Here is a 22,500-nt window from a genome sequence, read left to right as displayed (position 1 = left end):
CGATGGTAGTATGTAAATTTTGAAGTCATTTTATTATTTAATTGTTTATACTCGCAGAGCTGCGTGTGTGTGCCAATAGATATGACAGAGAACTGTCTGCTTTAAAATGAAAACAGCTTAATCTTTCCCACAGTCCCATTTGCATGCAAACGTGCACGCCATATGGCAGAGTAACGTCGCCGCAGCCTTAATCTCACGTGAACCGAAAAGCTACAAAAACAACACGGACTAAAACAAATACTAACTGCCGCGATTACGTCTTCATAAAAATAATAAATCAACTTTGTCCTCCTTTTTGTCGCCGCAAATTCATCGCAATCAGCGGCTACGGGCCAGTAACGATTTGCAGGGTTATGCAAATGCAATTAGCCCATCGGCCCGTGTGAATCCCGACGACGACGACTAAAGCCACACGCAGATGGCAGAGCGCCGAGACGCACCCGCCATCTTTGGCAGAGGGAAAGTCTGGCAGCCATTTTGTCTGAAGCTGTGCCCATCTGGATGGAGGGCGGGGCAGGGAGGTGGGAAAACATACACCAAATCCCTGTACGGCGATGCAAGTGATGACGAAGGCGGCTATTTGCGATCGGTGCTCCTTTATTTAATGCCACGTGCGCCAAAGTTATCAGCGGTCTGACTACCAGTCAGTGGAAAGAAAGAAGTTCTGAGTGGATGGAAGGACACAAGTAAGACAACTCAATTTGTAATACAGTGATACCTTGGTTTACGAACCCCTTGGCTTATGAACTTTTCGGTTTACAAACGTTAATCTTATGAAAATGTTACCTTGGCATACGAACTATTTTTCGGGATAAACATGGAGCTGCCACAATGAGTGATGTGTCGTTCGCAAACGAGCCCGTTCTCCTAAAATAAAATGGCAGCCAGCTTGTTTTGGTCCTCTATTCGCCGCCCCCAGTCGTCGGTTAAAGTCACGTGATTGGTCAAGAACGCAGCAGTGAGGGGCGGGGGTTTAAGACAGAGCGAGAGAGTGAAGCCATTCTCCAAAAAAGAAAATAGCTGCCGAAATTTTTTTTGTCCACTATTTCCCGCGCCCAGTCTTCGGTTAAAGCCACGTGATTGGTCAAGAACGCAGCAGTGAGGGGAGGTAGTTTAAACCTTAAAGAGACAGGCAGATGACAGAGAGACAGTGACAAAATGGATAGTAACCAATGAAATTTGGACTTGTTTCAACTTTGATAGTCCAAAGGCAGAGTGTAGACTGCAAGGTTAAAATTCCCATTAATCAGGCTCCACAAATAACCCGCAAAAGGCATCCGTTCAATTAGAAATGAAAAGACAAGCAAGAGAACCAGCTATTAATGATGTTTCAAGTGTGTTTGCTTGTATCTGTTTCTGTTGCAATGTCACAACGTCCTTGAGACACCTTATGCAAAAAGCTATCCATTCCATCAAGCGATCAACCATCACAAAGGTAAATAAAATGACTTTATTATACAGTACAGTTTATTTCTTTAATTATAATACCATAGCACATTTATTATACATAAAATAAGGTATATTGTGTAGTTTTAAGGCTTAGAAAATTATGTTTTATGGGGACCTGGGAACGGATTATTCTCATTTTAATGGTTTCCTATGGGAAATTATTTTTTGGGATACACACTTTTCGCCTTACACACTGTCTGGGAACCAATTAAGTTCGTAAGCCAAGGTATCACCGTATACCGTATTTTCCAGGGTATAAGGCGCACCCAAAAGCCTTGATTTTCTTCAAAAGATGGCCCTCCGCCTTATACGCAGGTGCACCTTATATGTGAAGTAATATTGAGCCACAACAGTTCTCGCAACTACTGTCAGCAACCACTGACTCCATTTAGAAGCGTTTTTTCATACATTGAATGTCCGGCGTGACTTATATTTAGGAAAAAAATGGAAAATTCATTCATCCATTCATTAGGGGTGTGCCTTATACTCCGGTGCGCCTGGTACACTGGAAAATACTGTACTCCAAAACTGAATTAAGCTTTTTGGTCTCGTGCCATACTTTGAGAATTAAGTTCTACTTTTCTTTTTTCACCCCTCAGTGTCGATAATGCAATAGAACTCACTAGATTCTCAACATGTCTTATACCCAGTGAGAATAATAAGGAGGCCTAGAACAGAACCCTGGAGGACAACATGGCATGTAATATGCAATTTTGCACTATACAGTTAAGACATGCTAAAAAGTACTTACCATAGCAATGAGAGGAAGTTACACCATCGCTGTGGTCCTCTTTACTGTTTCAGTCCATTATGTCTTATTGAACAACACGTTTTTTTTTTGTCTGGTTTGAACGCTCACAATGGTGATAGCAAACCAAGAGTGGAGGGGAGGAAAAAAAATCACTCTTTTTGTCAAATGTTTGCAGACATTGACAGCCGGGGGATGGAAAGAAATCAAAAGCCCCATCTTGGTTTTGAAACAAGGTGGGGAAGATGTCAGTCCTTTGCAATGGGAGAAAGATGGAAAAAAAAACGTTCCCTCTTGGCAGCGCTTCAGCATTCAATGTATTGGGTTGGGGTTGTAAAGGGGCAGGAATCCCCCTCAGCAAAACCACACACAGCCAAGTGGTCCAGTCCGGCCAAGAGGGGGCCGTATGGGCCCCGCAGGGCATAGCGAAGCAGAGAAAACCCTACTTCGAGGAGAGTATGCTTCATATTGATTTCTCCCGCAGAGGTGCTTTTAGCCTTCAGGGACCTTCTTCATCCTTTACTGCCCACTCATGAGCTTCCTGCTCAGGCTTCATGGGCTGAGCTGGACCCCTGGATGGAGGTGCGGGCCACAGAAGGAGAGAAGGAAGAGCCCATGGCAATGATGATGAGCTGCACCGGGGTCTCGGAGTTCAGTCATCTACGTGCATTCATCCAGCCTTGCAACCACCCACCCGTATTTCCATCTGAAAAAAAAGGAGTGTTTTACACCACCTCACCCTTGGCATTTAGCATCCCTCCGTTCAATGCAAATGCAAATGCAAACAGTAACACTTTGATTAAAAATATGTGGGAAGAAAACACAAACTTGCTCTTTTGTAACCTGCCCCAAGGCGCCCAATGCTGCACACAAAACAAATAAAAATGAGCTCTGGGTGCTCTTTGAAATGCACTCTGCTCATAGTGGAGACGTTTACAAAAGTGGAGCGGAATAGAATCAAATACAACTTGTTGCAGAAACAATACGGCGGCAAATCTGTTGAGCAGGTTTCTGTTTAGCGGCACAATAATGTTAACATACAGACACAAATTATGTACAATATAGAAAGAGAATCTCTATTATCACTTAGCATTTAGCTATTTTCGTTTAACTGTAAGATAGCGAATGTATTGAGCAGCTTTCTGTTTAGCGGCTCATTAAGTTTTAAAACACACATTCACGCACACACACACGCGAATTCACGAAATATGTACAGTATTTAGAAAGATAATACTGTATTTGTTATCACTTAACATTTAGCTATTTTCGTTTAGCTGTAAGTTTCAAGTATTTTAAAACACACACGCGAACACACGAATTATGTACAGTATTTAGAAAGATAATCTGTTATCACTTAGCATTTAATTACTTTCGTTTGGCTGCAAATTAGCGAATCTGTTGAGCAGTTTTCTGTTTAGCAGCACATATGTTCACGTATTTTAAAACAGACACGCGCATGCATGCACGCACACGCACCCACACGTGAATTTTGTACAGTATTTAGAAAAGATAATCTATGTTATCACTTACCGTCTAGCTATTTTCGTGTAGCCGTGAGTTAGCGAATCTGTTGTCACTCGCGGTTCAGAGCAGTTTATGCAAACTATGAATGGCTAATGACTAGCCAATCATAGTTTTCGAAAATTTTTACGTTGCCAGAGCCTTCGAGAAGGTGTTAGTACCACGTTTGGGTTGCCAACTCAAAATCTAATTGGTTAGACTAACAGTTTGACCGACACATTTATTGCGACAGGGCCCGCAGAACTGACTGCGAAAGCGTCCAGGTAGATTTCTGACCCAGGTAACAAATGATGGCTGAAATGTGATTGGTTAAATGCTTAAATACGAAAAGACACGTCCGGAAGTAGCACAACTGGAGGAAAGTGGTGAAAGCAAACCGAAACACAATTTGGAATTATTTAATAAGAATTCATGGGCAAAATATAATTAACATCTGTGATTTGTGATGTAATCGTTGACAATCTTACAGTGTCGCTGGCTGATTACGTCAGCAGGAGGCGTCAAGGACGAGACGAGAGAGTGACTGAGCGAAACGGCGATTGCATTGGAAGACAAATAAAAGTTACCAAAGTTAACGTAACAGCTGTAATCATATTTGCCTCATTTGACAACACGACACGATTCGCCGGTCCGCCACTGGACTGTAAACTATCCATTCCTTCATACATAATAGTCTCTCCAACAGTGTGTGTGTGCACGCTTGTGCATTAAGAGTCCTTTTAGCCGGGCATGAGTCTGAGATGATTCTGTCCCGTGGTTCGCCCAATCTCTCTGTCCCGCGACAGCTCCTTTTATACAATTTGCAAGCGTGTGCTATGCATCAGGGTGATACGCACATCAAGTAGATCAAGGAATTGAAAGACATGAAAGTGTTGAAAGGCGCACTTCAAAATCATACACGCGTGTGACGCAACACACGCTGGTGCATTAAGAGTCCTTTTAAATGCATGCTTTTAGTTAATATTCAAGACAGGTAAAGCCTCCCCTGGCAAAGAAAAGGTGATAATGGAGTCGGTGTACATCTCTAAACTGTAAGCTATTTGTCTGGTGGTGTATGGTTATCAAAAAATTCTGCGCGAGAGCCTATTGTGCTGATGTAAAAGACTACAACGCACACTGGTGAGACAGAAGAAAAGAGCAACGAACCACTGCAAAATGAGAAGAAGAAAAAACGATTTTGTCAGCGATGGGGGCGAAAAAACTGCCAGATAGAGGAAATAGATTAGGAGGTTCATAAACGTGCGCTGGCAGAATGGACTATTCCAGGAAATGGAGTGAAAGGAGGAACAAGACGGATATTCTGGATACGTGTGGTGAGCGCTCGTGTGTGTGTGTGTGTGTGTGTGTGTATGTAGGGCTGTTTTGAGTAGTGACAAATGATGTCTGTCTTTGCTTGTCCGTCTGCATAGTGATTGACACTTTACAACGTTGGCGGCAGCATGCGAGCGCAGCAGGTTGGCTGGCTCTCACACTTGCAAGCCATCCCTGCAACTTCCATCCATTTCCTTTCTCCTGACGGTTCCATCCGGATTGCAACCTCCGTCTCTCATCTGTTTGCAGTCACATCAAATCTTGGCCAAATAGTCGTGTTGCCTTTCTGACGTTTTTTTTTGTCGAAAACCTTTTCTTCCTCTCACTGTTGGTGATCGGCGGATGTTTCAAGATGGATTGAATGGATCAACATGGGGCCTAGTAGTAACATTATCAAGAGCGGGTGTTAAAAAAAGAATGAAAAGAAGCAATCAATTTGGGAATACAGTGATACCTTGGCTTACGAACTTAATTGGTTCCCAGACAGAGTGTGTCAGGCGAAAAGTGTGTATTCCAAAAAATAATTTCCCATAGGAAACCATTAAATGAGAATAATCCGTTCCCAGGTCCCCATAAAACATAATTTTCTAAGCCTAAAAACTACACAATATACCTTATTTTATGTATAATGAATGTGCTATGGTATTATAATTAAATAAATAAACTGTACTGTTTAATAAAGTCGTTTTATTTACTTTTGTGATGGTCGTTGATGGCTTGATGGAATGGATAGCTTTTTGCATAAGGTGTCTCAAGGAGCTCTGGGTTGTACATCTTGGAAGTTGTGATATTGCAACAGCAACAGATGCAAGCAGACACACTAGAAACATCCTTAATAGCTGGTTCCCTTGCTTGTCTTTTCATTTCAAATTAAACTGATGGCTAGTGCTGGTTATTTGTGGAGCCTGAGTGATGGGAATTTTAACATTGCAATCTACACTCTGCCTTTGAACTATCAAAGTTGAAACAAGTCCATATTTCACTGTTTTATATCAATTTTCTCACTCTCTGTCGTCTGCCTGTCTCTTTAATGTTTAAAACACCTCCCTTCACTGCTGCGTTCTTGACCAATCACGTGGCTTTAACCGAAGACTGGGGGCGGGGAATAAAGGATGAAAAAAATGTCGGCAGCCATTTTCTTTTTTGGAGAATGGTTTCACTCTCTCTGTCTGTAACCCCCCACTGCTGCGTTCTTGACCAATCACGTGGCTTTAACCGATGACTGGGGGCGGGGAATAGTTTGTATGCCCCCAACCTGAAAATACACCATTCATTGGAGGTTCGCATTATACACCGGAAAATACGGTATAATGTTAAAAAAAAGACAATTATCCAGCACTGCACAAAAATATAAAAGTTTGTGATTCAGATTACACACATAAAGTTTGTGGGATTTAAAAAAATGGTCTGGTGCTAGCGCTGCTTCTCGCTAATAAGCAAACAAATGAAATGAACGCATAACCTCCCTAGCCGAGGTGAGTTATATCATTTCAACGTAACTTCCCAACTGTCTCTCAAAGATCTGAAAAGCAACATGACATCGTTGAATATTTCCTCTCCAAAAAATGTGCATAAACAAGCCTCAAAGCCTGTGATGCTCCTCTTCTCGCATTAGCGCATTAGCATCAGCATTCTGGCCTGTTCAAACAATTGTCGCTCTCTTCATGCGCGCCGCTTGAAAGGTGGCCCAAATAGCGGGACACACACTCGGCTAACAAACCTCATTAAGGGTTCATACACAGCGGCTGTCTGTTAACACTATGGCTGTCACGTATCTGCTCTCAACGCGTATGACGTCCACAAAGCGTCCTTGCAGAGCTAATTAGGAAACCTTCCCCTCTCAATTTGAAACTCATCTGAATAGGAGGGAAAATGACAACGAGGAGGACGGATGGGAAAAGGTAGGGGAGAGAAAAGTAACAAAAGATGACGACGGAAAAGCCACAGCGAGAACTAAATACGGCGTAGTGTTAGCTTCTTTGTGAGCGTCGCTACGCCACGATTGGTTACGTAGGGTTAGGAAAGGGAGGAACGGCCTCTCAGCGCCAAAAGAGCAGCTGCCGACATTTCTAAAAAGCTCCTCGAGAAGCTTTTAAACGGGTAAGCAATAATGGAAAGAGCAAATCCTTCCTAAATGTGAAGCTCCTTAATACCTGCGTGATGTTTTTGACCTTCTTTGCTTTTGTGCAGGCTAATTGTTTTGAGAGGAGGGCAGTATGGAAATGATGAGTGTTGTCTTGTGTTTAAAAATGTCTTTCGGCTCCTCCCCCGAAGAAAAGACAGAAGGTCAGGACGATTTGAAAAGCATTTTCCATGGAAAATAGTCATTCTCTTTGTTGATGTAGATTTTTCGTCCACTTAAAGAATTCCTCACAACCGCTGTGGTTGACGCCTCACATTTTTAACAGTGTCTGTGCTTTACGTGATTTTTAAAAATATATATTTCTGACAGCCCTTTTGTTTTACTCCCTTCATTTAAAGGACAACCGACACCATTTTTTTGTTTCCTAACTGACATCAGAAAAACGTTTTATAGCATCTAAAACACCCAAAACACGCAGGCTGATATTTTTAGTCAAATGCAAAACACCAATAAAAATGACTTAAAATGTCCCAAAACTGCCACAAAATGAGATCAGAACTGGGCAGATTCAGAAAGTCCCGCCCTCTTGTTCGTGACATCACTATTGGTCACACACTGCCTTGCTCCAGAATCAAAACAATGGATTCAAAGAGCTTTCTTGGTACTCATCCAGTTTTTAATATGATTCAAATAGTTCTGAAGAGGAAAGCATACATGTTAAATCGATTAAAGAAGTCCTTCCTGTCACGATGTGGTTGGCGACCAACGGGTGGCACTGTCGGCCCCGCCTGCACATAGACAGGTGCTGGTCGTCCTGATCAGTGGCAGACTGCCACGGTCTGTTTGCCGACCAACGGGTAGTGCTGTCGGCCCCACCCTCAATTGCTCAGGTGTTAGTCGTCTTCATCAGTGGCAGTTAAAAGAACTCCCGGCACCACCATTCGGTGTCGGGTCATTGTATGCATTGTATGCTGTGCATGTGTTTTCTGCATCCTGTCAGGTTTGTTTCATCTTGGCAGACTTTTACTCTTGGTTTTCTTTGATACTTTGTATTTTTCTGTTCAGATGATTTTGATGTTTTAGATGTTGTTCCTGCTGACTTTATTTTAATACAATTTGTAAAATACAACCTCCTGCTCCCTCCTGCCACAACCGCCATCACCACCTTGCAAACCGTGACACTTCCGTCTCAATTCAAGCCGCCTGGACTCCAATGTAACGTCCCAGAAAATGGACAAGATGACGCACAAGCTCCGTCGGAAATGGCTGATTTGTCCGCTGGGATTTTGTGTCAACTTACATCTACACAACGATTCACTATCGCGTTTTCCTTCTAATTTCGCCATCAACACAGTGTTTTCAGACGGAAAAAAAGTACTCAAAATGCATTGTGTGTCGCTTTCTCGGTCATGGGCGTTCCCTCGGTGACGTCACTGAGGGGATCGTTGTCAACTCGAAAACAAGACTTCATGAATATTCAATGCGAGTCTTAAAACGTAAAATATAGCTATATGCGGCAGAGTCTTTGTAAAATGCGCTCAGTAGAAGTCATTTGAAGTCATTTTACAAATTATGGACATAATTTGTCCGAAGGTGTCGGTTGTCCTTTAACTCATTCACTCTTAGTCGTACATGAGTGGTCCATTAATGAAAGTTTCTTTGGACATCATCTGTTCTTCTTTGAAGGTGTCGGACATTTCACCTCTTAGATGAGAAGCAGAATGTCCGACACCTTCAAAGAAGTACAGATGACGTCCGAAGAAACCTTTTCATCGCTTGCTCATCACTATTACATTTATACGGCACGGCATTATTTTGCGGAGTCTTTGTTTAATCCGCAGACAAATTTTAAGTTCAAATTGAAGTTAGGGCTTCATTATTGTCTTGTCAAAAAAAAGGGAGAGGGCGCAAAGGATTGTGGGGGAATGGCAGGTGTCCCTATGTCGCAGCGACCAGCTTGTTAATTTGCACAAGTCGTACACACACGCTCCCCTGCGTGCGTGCGTGTGTGCATGAGTGTATATATCAGTGATGGGACTTGACCCTGGCGAGTTGCGGCAGTGTTTGCGCGTCTTGCTGGGCGTGGGAAAAAGACGGAACCCCTTTTCACAGCTGCTTCGGCTGAGGCCTAGACTGCTGGGGTCCCCCCCCCCCGTCTCCCCCGCTACCCCCTTTAGACCCCCTTACCCTTGTCTGACTAGACCCCCCCTCTCCATCTTCAATCCTATTCACGCTGCGGCCTAGTGGCTTTCAAAAGCAACCTCCCCCCCCCTGCCCCTCCAGTCCCCCCTTCTCCAGTCCTTGAAAAATACAACTTATTATTCAAGCACCTCGTTTGCATAGCGATTTCTAAAGAGATCTCCATTTTGCTCGCGAGGCCTTTTTTTGGGAGCCACCAAGTGCAAATTTCAGTTTAGTAATCTCCTTGTGTTAATATTTGTCTAGAGCGCCACGGCCGCACACTTTCGGAAGAATTTCTACTTCGCTGCAGAGAAAGTTCAGCGTGAGCGCTTTACTTGCGTGTATTAACATCCATCTGCCACCAGCTATTGTACAGTAGCTCACCCGCTCACGCCGACACCCCCAGGCCCCCCTCACCTAACCCCCAACCCTCTGCAATGCATTACTTGAGAGATTTATCTGCCATCAGTCTGTATAATACGGAGGTTATAATTTACATCCACTTTAGAAAACAGCAGCGCGGGCTCGTCCCTTGCATATGCTAATCGCAAGCTTGGGAAAATCGGGGCAACTCAAAGAACTCCATACGAAATTTGAATAACTGAGCTTTCTATTGAGCGCCAAGGTTGGGGAACCATGAAAATTTGACCTTGGTGATAATATGTACTTTGTGTTTAATTCTTAACTCATTCACTGCCATTCACGAATTTATTCCGGAATTGAAAATATGACGTAGAGCACCATTCTCGAATTTGTTCTGTTTTTGTTTTTGTCATGCAAGGTTGCTGATAAAGCGCTGGCTAGACTTCTGGCAGTGTTTTCCCTTCCACAAGGGGGGGATCACTTCCCTTTTTTTCCATGTTAGCATTTTGGATTAGATTGGATTGGATGTACAGTGAGACCTCAATTTACAAACATCTTATCTTACAAACTTTTTGTCTTACAAACGTCAAATTTCTGAAAATTAAACCTTATAATAAGCACTATTTTCATAATACACACCCACCACGGCTGGCGGAGTGATCTTCGGCGGAAGCACACGACCGAACAGCACCAGGGGTTAAGTTACCAAAAGTCCATATGGAAGGTGACTCTCCTTCCATAAGCCATCAACGACCATCAAAAAGGTCAATAAAACTTTATTTTACAGCACAGCTTATTTCTTTAATTACAGTCCTCATGTAATGTGCCTCTCTTTCCAAACAGCAATTCTCTCTGACCTTCGACCTCCAACGCCATTCCATCAAGCCATCAATGACCATCACAAATGTAAATAAACTTGCAGTGTATTTCTTTCATTACAATACAATAGCACATTTATTATACATAGAATAAGGTATGTTGTGTGTAGTTTTAAGGCTTATTGAGTTGAAAAGTATATTTTATGGAAACCCAGGAACGGATTATTCCCATTTTAATGGTTTCCTATGGGAATTTTTTTTTGAGATACACACTTTTCACCTTACACACTCTGTCTGGGAACCAATTAAGTTCGTAAGTTGAGGTCTCACTGTACCTTTATTTGTATAGCAGTGGAGAAATTTACACTTCACAGCAGCAAAGTTATGAATTGTTCCAGCTTCAGCTGTTGTTAAAGCGTTATACAGACACTCCCCTACTTACAAACATTCAAGTTCCATACAAACATTTTTGTAATAACATATGTAGCATTCTCTCCAGTTGTACATGTACATATCTGTATAAGGCATATATTTTGTCAATGTTTATTTTTCAGTACAAACCAATACATGTTATTTATACAGCCTAAAACATACTTATATAAACCTTAAGCATAGTTATATAAGCCTTAAAGGACAATCTACACCGTTTTTTTGTTTTCTGACTGACATCAGAAAAACGTTCTAAAATACCCAAAACATACAGGCTGAATTTTTTAGTCCAAACACCAATAAAATGACTTAAACTGTCCCAAAACTACTTCAAAATGACCTCAGCAAGTTACAGTTTCAGAAGGTCCCGCCTCCTTGTTCATGACGTCACGCCAGGACGTCTTGCCTTGCTCGAGAATCAAAACAATGGCTTCAGATTCAGAGAAGATGCTTTCTTGTGCCTCATCCAGTTATGAATATGATTCAAATAGTTCTGAAGAGGAAAGCATAAATGTTTGCAATCGATTAAAGAAGTCCTTCCGTCTCATTTTGAAATGTCTGGACTGTAATGCAGCGTCCCAGAAAATGCACAAGATGGCACCCAAGCTCCGTTGGAAATGAGCTAATTTGTCTGCTGGGAATTTGAGTCAACTAGTATCAAATAATAGTCTTGGTGCAACACACAAGGATTCACCATCGCGTTATTTATGTGTTTTCCTTCTAATTTCGCCATCAACACGAAGTTTTCAGACCAAACAAAGTACCCAAAAAGCATTGTGTGTCGCTTTCTCGGTCAGTGACGATACCTACCGTGATGTCACGGTAGGTATCGTCACCAACTCAAAAACAAGACTGCCTGAATATTCACAACCTGTCCGGAGGCGTCGGTTGTCCTTCAAACATACATTCCGTACAAAATTTAGCACTGAAGCAACTTCACGAACATCCATTTGAAACGTTTCTCGTTCATAAATTGGGGAGCGTCTGTAGAAACCAATATGTATGTATTGCATTGTATTTTGGACAGCCACCCTCATTTCAAGTTCATATAACTCCAGACTCATATAATTTAGGAAATAACTTTTTTCTGATGAAAGAAGAGAGTCTAAGGTTTCTTACGCAGTATTAAATGTTTATGTAGTCCTAAAACTCAATACTCTGTAGGTGCTGGAATTCGAATGACAACGACCTAAATATTCTGTGAATTTGAGTGACAATGACAAAAACCCCGGCACCGGAGTGGACACATTTTTGCACATGTCTGGCTGTGAATGAGTTTAATGCCCGGGTGAATGAGAAGCGCCTAAGTCGAGAGGTGGAATGATGTCTTGGGGCATATTTTGTTCAAATAAAATCCCAGTGACGTTTGGAAAGACCAGAAATAATTTCCCCCAAAGTTACCAAATTGCTGACATGTCACCCAAATGCATGACAGTGGCTAAATTATGCATCGGCCGCACACCTTTGTGTGAACGTGGTTGATAATAACAAGGAGACAAGGGGGAGGTTGTCGCGTCGAGGCATTAAGGACGGAAAGGACAAAGCCACCCAAATGCTCTTTCCACATGAGCGGGTGCAAAACGTCGACTTGAGCGCGACTCCCCGTGCTTAGGTAACGGGATAAAGGAACCGCATCAAAGATTACACGGCCACCTCCCCGCCACCTACCACACACTACCTGACAAATAGGATCATTGTGGTTAAAGGGATAAAACGCTGACCACATGTGAATGAATGAGGTGTGTGTGTGTATCGGTTAAGGAGTATAGAAATGTTCATAAGAAAAAGCAAATGATGTATAGACACTCCTATCATTTCACACTCCGTACATACAAAATTCAATTACTTTGCTGTTGAGACAATGCAAAAGACGCTTAGATATGAAATGTATTATTATTATTATTATTATTATTATTATTATTATTATTATTATTATTATTATTATTATTATTATTATTATTATTATTATTAAAATGTCTGCAGTTGGAGGAGGTTTGCGGGTGGGGTTGCTAGTTGAGTTTCATAACACAGATGATAACTCGTTGTACTAAGTTCATCCTGTCTACTTGATATCTAATTTAAAGCAGATTCTTTACTTACAGACAGTGTATTTTAGGTGTTCAAATACCTGGCATGTTTCGGCGTATTCTTCCGCCTTAGTCAGAGTGTCCATAATTTGCAAAATGGCTTCAAATGACTTCTACTGAGCGTATTTTACAAACATTCCACCGCATATAGCTATATTTTACGTTTTAAGACTCGCGCTGAACATTCCGGAAGTCTTGGTGACGAGTCCTCACGTCACGTCACTGAAGGAACGCCCCTGACCGAGAAAGGACACTCTGACGAAGGCGGAAGTATACGCCGAAACATGTCAGGTATTTGAACACCTAAAATACACTGTCTGTAAGTAAAGAATCTGCTTTAAATTACAGATGATAACTGTCTGTTCATGTGTATAAATATGAGCTTTCCGAAGGAGAAATAGGCAGACACTTGTAGCGGCCGTCTGCTTGCATAGATGTTTTTTTTATTCAAATATAACCATTATTTTTAACTCATTCACTACCATTCAGGAATTTATTCGGGAATTGAAAATATGACGCGGAGCGCCATTCTCGAATTTGTTCAGGTTGTGGTTTTTCATACTTGGGTGCCGATAACGCATAATTATTGCTTAATTTTCTCTTCCACAAAGGGGAAGGATTTCCCTTTTTTCCATATTAGCACTTTGTTGCAGCTTCAGCTGTTGTTAAAGGACAACCGACATCACTTTTTTGTTTTCTAACTGACATCAGAAAAACGTTTTATAGCATCTAAAATACCCAAAACATGCAGTATATTTATTGTCAAATGCAAAACACCAATAAAAATGACTTAAAGTGTCCAAAAACTACTTCAAATTGAACCCGGAAGTGTCCAGTTTCAGAAGGTCCCGCCCCAAGACGTCTTGCCTTGCTGGAGAATCAAAACAATGGCTTCAGATTCGGAAAAGATGCTTTCTTGTTACTTATCCAGTTATGAATATGATTCAAATAGTTCTGAAGAGGAAAGCATACATGTTTGCAATCGATTAAATAATTTATATCGTGTCATTTTGAAGGATCGGGGAAGTGGGGAGAATGTCGCACCCAAAACATGCAGAAGATGGCGACAAAGCTCCGTGTGGAAATTAGCTCAACATTTTTGTCACAACACACAAGGATTCACCATCGCGTTATTTATATATTTTCCTTCTAATTTCGCCATCAACACGGATCAACACGAAGTTTTCAGACTAAACAAAGTACCGCAAAATGCATTGATGTGATAAAAGGCCTGCTACAGTGTGTCCTTTCTCGGTCAGGGGCGTTCCTTCAGTGACGTGACGTGAGGACTCGTCACCAACTGAAAAACAAGACTTCCGGAATATTCAGCGCGAGTCTTAAAACGTAAAATATAGCTATATGCGGTGGAATCTTTGTAAAATATGCTCAGTAGAAGTCATTTGAAGCCATTTTACAAATTATGGACACAACTTGTCCGGAGGCGTCGGTTGTCCTTTAAAGCGCTACATAAACCAATATGTATGTCCACCCATCCATCGATTTTCCATCCCGCTTCTTCGGTCGCGTCTTGCATTGTATTTTGGACAGCCGCCCCCATTTCAAGCTTATATAACTCCAGATCTTAATCCTAAAACTCAATATTCTGTGAGTCCTCGAATTCGAGTGACAATGATAAAAACCCTTGTACTGGAGTAGACACATTTTTGCACGTCTGGCAGTGAATGAGTTAAAATATAGACTTGCGACTAAAGTATCCGTGACTCAAGAAACACACACACAGACTCACACACACACACACAACAAAAATTACAAGAAAGAAGCGTCAGTGCAGTGCGCCAATTTGTGGAACTTTCGCAGTTTGGAATTGAAGAGGATTTACATGTGAGACAATCTCTTTTTGTCAATGGATGCTACAGCTTGGTGTTTGCTTTCAACATTTAGCTGGGAGCACACATGCAGATTCCACCATTACGTCCCTGATCCACTGGTGAAAAAAGACACTGGTGAAAAAGACTATCTTTTTTCATCTAGAACTGCTTCATACAACAAAGAGGGAGCGGAAAGTACTTAAGATTGAATGACTGTCTGTGTCTTTTGTGTTATGTGACATTATTTGTGTGGTTTTGTTTTTGTTATTTAGCTACAAGATGGCGCCGCGAGAGTGGCTGCCTTTACAGCTGCTCCTGTATTTCCTTTTTCAACTTCTTCCTTTCCTTTCCTCTTCATTCCGTAACTTTGAAAAAGCTTGGAGCATCTTTTTCATTTGACCTCCAGGTGCAAACTATAAAAGTGAGACTGGAAAGGACAGCTGAAGCGCACGTGTACCTGCAGGCTGACGGATGAGCTCCTCATCATCACTGCTAGCCTTCCGGCTTCAGAAGCAAACTGGCGGGTGGAACTTTTTGATATTCTGCTTTGAAAGAAAAAGACAAAAGATCATGTTGGAGCATAGGGAAGTTATAACAATAAAAAGGACGTTTGGGGAAAAATATTATATAAAGTCGTTAATTTCCCCATGTATGATACCATATGCTGCATGTCCGATTGTCTGGTATGCCATGCTTAATACAAAATGCACAATGAAATGAGGATACAATTGAATCTTTGCAGCATCTGGGCACCTTCAGTTGCTAAGCTACACAAAACAGACGAGATACAGCTTGTTCCATGCAAAACAATCACACGCATGCACACAGTCAATCACATTCGGGCCAATTTCTTGTCTTAACGCTGCACATCAAGCAGTCATGGTCTAAATTGAGCATGTTAGAACTTCAGGGATATTCAGTCATCTCCCAGAACTGATCATTCCATGCCAGGAATAGCTCAAATGCCATCCGTTGTCCTATTTTTTTTTCTTTGCTAGCAATAATAATCCAGTCAATTGAATATGGTTCAAAAACAAAATTGGTTTTGAGTGATGAAGAAGAGCTTCACAGCCAAGTGACTCAGTCAGGCACAAGTTGCGTTTTTCATAGAGGATAAAGAATATATCCTTGTGAGTATTTTTATTCCCGTGTGTCTACCTGTGTTGTTGCACCGTTTATGGTCATGTCCATTATTTTAAGTGCTTTCACAACCTCAAAATTGATGCTTCTTCCGTTAGCCATGTCATGCTCCGTTGTGTCACATTTAACTCATTCACTTGCCATTGAAAATATGATGTGGAGCGCCATTCGGGTTTTGGTGTTTCTAAGCTTAAAATAATAAAATAAAAATTATACATTTATTTAAAAAAATTCTGATGAAAGAATACATCAACCATTATGTATGTATTGCATTTTGGAAACTTATTTTGGACAGCCGCCCTTATTTCAAGCTCAGATAACTCCAGACTCATATCATTTAGGAATTAACTCTTTTTCATGATGAAAGAAGAGATGCTATGGTTTCTTACGCTGAATTGAATATTTATGTCGTTCTAAAATTGAATATTCTGTGGGTCCTGCAATTTGAGAAAATGCCCAAAACCCTGGCACTGGAGTGGACACATTTTTGCACATCGTCTGGCAGTGAATGAGTTAATAATAAAAAATAATAATACATTTCATTTATAAGCACGTTTCAAAACTCTCAAGGACATCTTACAGTCACAGGATATATTTTCAGTGGGTGAGCAGCGGCAGCCACACGCGCCAGCGTTCACTCATGCCGAAAGTAACATAAAGTTAAAAAAATGAATAACTCGTTTTCAAATTTGAAGCCAAAAATAATGTTATTGAGGTTGACATGGGACAATTTAAAAATTTGGTTCGGAATTTATCAAACATGATAGAATTTGATTTGCTTGGGCGGGCCGAATAAAATGAGATGGCGGGCCAGATTTGGCCCCTGGGCCTTTACTTGGACACCAGTGGTCTTATGGCACGAAAGGCTAACTTCTTCCACACCGGCAGTGAATGAGTTAAGATGTCCGAAGACGAAAACAAGCATTGTGAATCGTAAAAAGAGACAAAATAGCAGGAGCGTCGGTGCAAACACTGGCACGTTGTCCGCCATCTTGAACTGAGAGTGATAAGAAACATCTCGATTGATTGTTTGCCCGTACAGGCCCTGCAATTAGCTGCCAATCAGACCAAGATGGATTTGCTGGAAATTAGGTTTGGAAATGAAGACACACCTACAGTAGAAGCTACATTTTAGAAGTCAGGTGTATGAAAAATGACATCATATTGAAACGAAAGTGTCACTACAAGTGAGTCCAAAAATTGAAAAGCATCCTGGCATAAACAAATATCTGTAAAAGATGGAGGTTCATCACGTGTTCCCCCAAACTGGCCAATCACGCCGGGTCATTTGACACCTTCTTCGTCTTCTCACCCTGGACATTATTCTACTTCAAACACTCATTTACGTGCTGACCAGTGTCAAGTCCCCCCCTAATATGCTCGCCAACGTCTCATTTTATGTCTCAAAGGTCGAAATGATGAATGAATTAAGTTGAAGCTAGGCGCATGTGCCAAACCAGCAAGTGAGTCTTCTTTTACCCGAGCGAATATCATCCCCATCCTCCTCATTTTCCTCAGTGGCGGCTTGAGTACCCCCCCCCCCCCTCCCGCCCCCTGCACATCCAGGGTCCCCTTGAGCAAGATACTGCTCGGAGCGAGTCCTCCGGTCCAGAGAGGCGTCGTGGATAAAATGGGGCGTGGGGCGTTGCGAGGTGTTCGGCGTCAGTTGGTACTTTCGGTTCTCTAGCTTTATGAAATTAAAACTCATACAGCTAGATAACCAAAGATACAAACTAAGCCTGTGATTTTTCTTAAAGGGGCCGCGCCCCGCATAGCCCCAAAGCTGAGAGGAGAGCTTATATTACATATAATATAGATCTCACTGGAAAATGGTTCCCGGTTTGTGTCATCATAAACGCTTTTGAATATTAAATGCTATTCCATAATGACATCCAGGTCATGAACAAAATAGAAAATTGATCATGATGGATAAAAATGCTTCACATGCATTCTTTTAATGCAAGTCGACTGTTTAAAAATACACAATATCACACTTACTTGCACGACAACATGACTCCTCCTCTTCAGTCAAGCAATATCAGAATCAAGAAAATGTAAATAAAATCTCAAGTCCGCTTTTTAGACACTCCCCCTCCTCTGAAAAGATACCAATTTTGAAAAAAAAGGAAATATATTTTAAAAGTATACATGCAGGCATTTGTAGGGCAACTCCAAGTGGACGTGCAGCTTCTTGCAGAGTGCGACTGACAAGTGCAAGAAGTGCACATGGTGACAGCACACACACGTTAACTCCGCCTCACAAGAACGGAGGGAGGAGGGCATGAGAGAGAGGGAGGTTGGGAAAGGGGGGATGGGGGGTCAGGGAGAGAGAAAGAGGCGGGAATCCAAAAACATTAGCCGACGTGTAAATGAACAACCCGTGTTTCATTCACACCCAATTGCAAGTGGAAATGACTGGAAGCTTGTTTTTTCCCCCTGTGTAATTAATTCTTCTTTAGCTCTTAACTCATTCACTGCCATTCATTAATTTATTCAGGAAATGAAAATATGATGTAGAGCGCCATTCCCGAATTTCTTATTTTTTTCATGCTTGGGTGCCGATAAAGCGCTGGCCATGGCCTCTCGCAATGGGGGCAGCATTTCCCATTTTGTCATGTTAGCGCTTTGTTCCAGCTTCAGCTGTTGTTAACGCGCTATATAAACCAACAAGTATGTATTACATTGTATTTTGGACAGCCACCATACAGGCTCATATAACTCCAGACCCATATCATTTAGGAATTAACTCTTTTTTTCTGATGAAAGAACACAGTCTAAGGTTCCGTACACTGCATTGAGTGTTTATGTAGTCCTAAAACTTAGTATTGTATGGGCCCTGGATGGAATTCAGGTGACAATGACAACACCCACCTTCCCCCCAAAAAAATCCATGCAAATTTAGTCTTGCATAAATCCATCCGTCCATTTGCTTTGGTTTTACTACCTGATTCTTTCTACTGTCTTTGGGACTGCTTTATTCTTCTTCTTCTTCTTCTTCTTCTTCTTCTTCTTCTTCTTCTTATTATTATTATTATTATTATTATTATTATTATTATTATTATTATTATTATTATTATTATTATTATTATATAGTATTAATATAAATGATTATTTCTTTACTACAATTTATTCCTGCTATTCGCAAGGCAATGAACCCAATTAACAGCAAAAGTGCATTTATTTATTTATTTATTTATTTATTTATTTATTTATTTATTTATTTATACCTAATGGCTCCTATCATTTCAAACTGTAAAATGCTCCCAATTATATCGGACACTCAGAATCACTTTGAAAAACAATTTCTTCCAGGTAACTCGTATGAATGAAAAAAAAAAAATGCAGGTTGAAGGAATTTGCAGGAATTGCACATACAGTGAGACCTCAACTTACAAACACCTTATCTTACAAACTTTTTGTCTTACAAACGTCAAATTTCTGAAAATTAAACCTTATAATAAGCACTATTTTCATAATACACACCCACCACGGCTGGCGGAGTGATCTTCGGCGGAAGCACATGACCGAACCGCAACAGAGGTTACCAACAGTCCTTATGGAAGGTGACTCTCCTTCCATAAGCCATCAACGACCATCAAAAAGGCAAATAAAACTTTATTTTACAGCACAGTTTATTTATTTCATTACAGTTCTCATGTAATGTGCCTCTCTTTCCAAACAGCAATTCCGTTTGACCTCCGACGCCATTCCATCAAGCCATCAATGACCATCACAAATGTAAATAAAGTGACTTTATGATACAGTGCAGTGTATTTCTTTCATTACAATACAATAGCACATTTATTATACATAGAATAAGGTATGTTGTGTGTAGTTTTTTAGGCTTATTTAGTTGAAAAGTATATTTTATGGAAACCCGGGAATGGATTATTCCCATTTTAATGGTTTTCTATGGGAATTTTTTTTTAGATACACACTTTTCGCCTTACACACTGTCTGGGAACCAATTAAGTTCGTAGGTTGAGGACTCACTGTACTCTTAAACACACACGAACGCGCACACACACACACACACACACACACACACACACACACACACTCGCTAACACACACACACACCTACGTCGATAGACATCTCGAGTGTGATATTAAGATGTGACTGATATTCGGACTGCATGACGAGATAAAGCGCACACACACACACGCACGCGCGCACACACACACACACACACACACACATACATTACAAGCAATTTGCAACATGTGCTCAAGTTGAAATCACGCCTGCGTGTAGTACTGAATACGAGCATGCGCGTGCGTGCAAGATGCGCAGATATTGTGAAGACATATAAAAAAATAAAAAAACAAGGGGGAAGGTATACTTTGCCTATATTACCAGATAGCAGTTATATATATCTGATTATGGTGTGTGGACAATCTGTTATGTGACTCGACTCGGGTGGGTGTCGAGTCAACGTGCACGTGCAAAGCGGCCCAGTCCTAGTGCATCTCGAATCTTTCGGTTTCCGCTCGACATCATTTATAAGATCCAATCGTCCGCGCAATGTTCAGGTAGGCCGCTGCATGCTGCATGTTGTAAAAATTCAACTAGGAAAAAAAACGATCTTAAAAATGTGCGTGCATGATGGGGGGGCAATCAGATAATTATACACAAACTCAAACAACACCATAATGTGAAAAAAAAGATGGATGTATTTCACACACTCAAGTGTTCAGGAAGGATTTTCCCACAAACGTGTAACCCCCCCCCCCCCCCCCACCCCGACCCCTCAACCGGCTGAAAGGGGTTTGAGGGGCTACAGAAAAAAAGAGAAGTCAAAATCAAGTTCAACGACGTACTGGAGAGACATTTCCATGACAATCCGGTCTGGTCTCGCATCCCGCACCCCCACCGCACACCCGAGTCTGGCGTCGGCTCTGCTACACTTTCCCAGGCTCACAACAATGTCCCCCCAGCCCCACCCCCGAACTCTGTGTCCTTCTCCTCCTCCATCGATGCTCCCCTCACACGAGCACATAGCTAACCCTGAGCTTCATTAAACAATGTACACTTTGCTAATTAGCATTGTGGACGTGGTTCAAGGTCCAGCCGTGCTCCGTTTTGTTGAATAAAGGAACAAAACACACACACGCACGCACGCACGCACGCACACACACACAAGCACACACACACACACACACACACACACACACACACACACACACACACACACACACACACACACACACACACACACACACACACACACACACACACACACACACACACAAACACACACGTTATAAAAACGAACATTTTTTGTATCTTTATACGATTTTAATATATGCACACAAAAGACATATTTTTTACATATTGGCATATATATTCACTCATATTCATTTTTAATTTTGTGTGCTCTTAAATATTTACTATTAATATTCAGAAATGTATGCGTGCATATTATGATAAAAGATGCAAGGAGGAGAGAGGTGGACAACGAAAAGGAGGCGGGGCCTATCAAATTTGCCACATATTATATTATACTGTATTTGCATGTGCCGAACACGCCATAAAAATCATGCAGGCGTGTTTGATATAAAAAAAATATATTGAAATAAATCAACCAACTAATCAATTAATTAAAAAAGCTACAATAGTGCTGAATAATAATTAAAAAAGGGGGGCTAATTTAAGACTGACATTCACGAAATTATTCGGGGATTGAAAATATGACGTATTTTTTTCCTGCATAAAGCGCTGGTAAGACCTCTGGCAATGTTTTCCCCTTCTATAAGGGGGTAGAATTTGCCTTTCGTCCATGGTAGCTCTTTGTTCCAGCTTCAGCTGTTGTTAAAGCGCTATATAAACCAATATGTATGTATTGCATTTTATTTTGGAGAGCCGCCCTCATTTCAAGCTCATATAACTCCAGACCCATATAATTTAGGAATTTACTCTTTTTTCTGATAAAAGAAGGAAGTCTAAGGTTTCCTATACGTTATACATTTAATTTTATGTCCTAAAACTCAATATTCTGTGGGTCCTGGATTTCGAGTGACAATGACAAAAACCCTGGCACTGGAGTGGACACGTTTTTGCACGTCTGGCAGTGAATTAGTAAATATTCTTAAATTCACAATTTCATTCCTTGTTTTTTTAGCATTAGTAATTTCGTTTGAGGGATTCGCCACCGAGTTTGAAATTCTTCTTCTGAACCATTGACCCAATTTTAGGCTTAACAAGAATGATCATGTGATGAATAAAATAATGTATATAAAAATACACCGGGTTTTCTTTGCTCGTGTATTTTTTATGTTTTGGTTTTCGACGTGTATTAAATATTGTCATTTAGAGTTTCATAATTTAATAAATTATTTCATAATATGTTAATTATTTTAACCAAACTAGACTTTTATAATATGGCCCAGGTTTGCGAAAAACATACAAAAATAACGAAAAACGTGTGATTGAATACATTCAGAATGCAGGCGACAAGAAGAAACAGCGCCACACTTTGGTGAAAAATGAATGAACTCTCACTTCATCTTGTATAGGAAATAGAGTCGTTTCAAGTACGAT

At 41.0% G+C, this 22,500-nt stretch overlaps 1 long non-coding RNA gene across 3 annotated transcripts in view; it reads right to left on the bottom strand.

The window, feature by feature from the left end:
• Window positions 1-22,500, bottom strand: part of LOC148891307 (uncharacterized) — a 33,486-nt gene that overhangs the window by 9,221 nt on the left and 1,765 nt on the right. The window contains exons 1-3 of one of the 3 annotated variants that reach the window (XR_016116530.1): window positions 17,958-18,157; window positions 15,277-15,364; window positions 2,201-2,903 (exon numbers count right to left, since the gene is read on the bottom strand). This is a non-coding gene — a long non-coding RNA (uncharacterized LOC148891307). Of the gene's footprint in view, window positions 1-2,200; window positions 2,904-15,276; window positions 15,365-17,957; window positions 18,158-22,500 lie in introns of those variants that run through there. The other 2 variants (XR_016116529.1, XR_016116531.1) reach the window with 2 other exon arrangements.

This window comes from Hippocampus bargibanti, linkage group LG11 (genome assembly GCF_051943395.1).
Source record: "Hippocampus bargibanti isolate YZ-2025 linkage group LG11, ASM5194339v1, whole genome shotgun sequence".
Taxonomy (NCBI): Eukaryota; Metazoa; Chordata; class Actinopteri; order Syngnathiformes; family Syngnathidae; genus Hippocampus; species Hippocampus bargibanti.
Note: the sequence above shows the minus strand (reverse complement) of the source record. Positions and strands in the feature narration are given on the sequence as shown.